Source organism: Arachis hypogaea, chromosome 18 (genome assembly GCF_003086295.3).
Source record: "Arachis hypogaea cultivar Tifrunner chromosome 18, arahy.Tifrunner.gnm2.J5K5, whole genome shotgun sequence".
NCBI classification, from domain to species: Eukaryota; Viridiplantae; Streptophyta; class Magnoliopsida; order Fabales; family Fabaceae; genus Arachis; species Arachis hypogaea.
Genome location: NC_092053.1, coordinates 75,413,340 through 75,415,663, shown reverse-complemented (window position 1 = coordinate 75,415,663; position 2,324 = coordinate 75,413,340). Strand labels below are relative to the sequence as shown.

The 2,324-nt window shown below is 41.3% G+C and overlaps 1 non-coding gene across 1 annotated transcript; it reads left to right on the top strand.

Annotated features, from left to right (window-relative positions):
* The first annotated feature begins 1,370 nt into the window (after positions 1-1,370).
* LOC112773802 (small nucleolar RNA R71) lies at positions 1,371-1,478 on the top strand. Its single transcript, XR_003188331.1, has one exon. It is a non-coding gene; the product is annotated as a small nucleolar RNA R71 (small nucleolar RNA).
* The last annotated feature ends 846 nt before the right edge of the window (positions 1,479-2,324 follow it).

Sequence of the window (2,324 nt, the reverse complement as noted above, 5' to 3'; positions counted from 1 at the left end):
TCTAGGATTATAAAGTCAGCAGGGATGTAGTGGCCTTCAACCTTTACCAAGAAATCCTCTACAAGTCCATAAGCCTGTTTCTTTGAATTGTCTGCCATCTCTAGTGAGATTCTAGCAGCTTGTACCTCAATGATCCCTAGCTTCTCCATTACAGAGAGAGGCATAAGGTTTATGCTTGACCCCAGGTCACACAGAGCCTTTTCAAAGGTCATGGTGCCTATGGTACATGGGATTAAGAATTTTCCAGGGTCTTGTCTCTTCAGAGGTAATTTCTGCCTAGTCAAGTCATCCAGTTCTTTGATGAGTAATGGAGGTTCATCCTCCCAAGTCTCATTACCAAACAACCTGGCGTTTAGCTTCATGATTGCTCCAAGGTACTTAGCAACTTGCTCTTCAGTAACATCTTCATCCTCTTAAGAGGAAGAATACTCATCAGAGCTCTTGAATGGCAGAAGTAAATTCAATGGAATCTCTATGGTCTCTATGTGAGCCTCAGATTCCCATGGTTCCTCATCAGGGAACTCCATGGAGCCCAGTGGACGTCCATTGAGGTCTTCCTCAGTGGAGATCACTGCCTCTTCCTCCTCTCCAGGTTCGGCCATGTGAGACGTGTTTATGGCCTTGCACTCTCTCTTTGGATTTTCTTCTGTATTGCTTGGGAGAGTACTAGGAGGGAGTTCAGTAATTTTCTTACTCAGCTGACCCACTTGTGCTTCCAAATTTCTAATGGAGGACCTTATTTCAGTCATGAAACTTTGAGTGGTTTTGATTAGATCAGAGACAATGGTTGCTAAGTCAGAGTGGCTCTGCTTAGAATTCTCTATCTGTTGCTGAGAAGATGATGGAAAAGGTTTGCAATTGCTAAACCTGTTTCTTCCACCATTATTTTTGTTGAAGCCTTATTGAGGCCTCTGTTGATCCTTCCATGAGAGGTTTGGATGATTTCTCCATAAAGGGTTATAGGTGTTTCCATAGGGTTCTCCTATGTAATTCACCTCTTCCATTGCTGGGTTCTCAGGATCATAAGCTTTTTCTTCAGAGGAAGCTTCCTTAGTACTGCCTGTTGCTGCTTGCATACCAGACAGACTCTGAGAAATCATATTGACTTGCTAAGTCAATATTTTATTCTGAGCCAGTATGGCATTCAGAGTATCAATCTCAAGAACTCCTTTCTTCTGATTTGTCCCATTATTCACAGGATTCCTTTCAGAAGTGTACATGAATTGGTTATTTGTAACCTTTTCAATGAGTTCCTGAGCTTCTGCAGGCGTCTTCTTCAGATGAAGAGATCCTCCAGCAGAGCTGTCCAATGACATCTTGGACAATTCAGACAGACCATCATAGAAGATTCCTATGATACTCCATTCTGAAAGCATGTCAGAAGGGCACCTTCTGATCAATTGCTTGTATCTTTCCCAAGCTTCATAGAGGGATTCACCTTCCTTCTGTCTGAAGGTTTGGACTTCCACTCTAAGCTTACTCAATTTTTGAGGTGGGAAGAACTTTGCCAAGATGGCATTGACTAGCTTTTCCGAAGAGTTCAGGCTTTCTTTAGGTTGTGAGTCCAACCATGTCCTAGCTCTGTCTCTTACAGCAAAAGGGAAGAGCATAAGTCTATAGACTTCAGTGTCAACCCCATTGGTCTTGACAGTGTCACAGTTTGCAAGAATTCAGCTAAGAAATGATGAGGACCTTCCAATGGAAGTCCATGAAACTTGCAATTATGTTCCATTTGAGAAACTAATTAAGGCTTAAGCTCAAAGTTGTTTGCTCCAATGGCAGGGATTGAGATGCTTCTCCCATAGAAGTTGGGAGTAGGTGCAGTAAAGTCACCCAGCACCTTCCTTGCATTGTTGGCATTGTTTTTTTCAGCTGCCATGGCTTCTTCCTCCTTGAAGAGCTCTGTTAGGCCCTCTAGAGAGAGTTGTGCTTTAGCTTCTCTTAGCTTTCTCTTCAAGGTCCTTTCAGGTTCAGGATCAGCTTGAACAAGTATGCCTTTATCTTTACTTCTACTCATATGAAAGAGAAGAGAACAAGAAAGTAGGGAATCCTCTATGTCATAGTATAGAGATTCCTTGAGGTGTTAGAGGAAAAGAAGAATAGAAGGAGGAGGTAGAGAGAGGAGAATTCGAACTTATCAAGAGGGATAGAGTTCGAATTGCACCTTGAGGAGGAGTGTTAGTCCCTTAAATAGAAGGATGTGAGAAAAGGGGAAGAATTTTCGAAAATAAATTAAAAATAATTTCAAATAATAAAAAGAAATTTGAAAATTTGATTGATATTTTCGAAAATTAAGATTGGGAAAGAAATAAAGTGATTTTTGA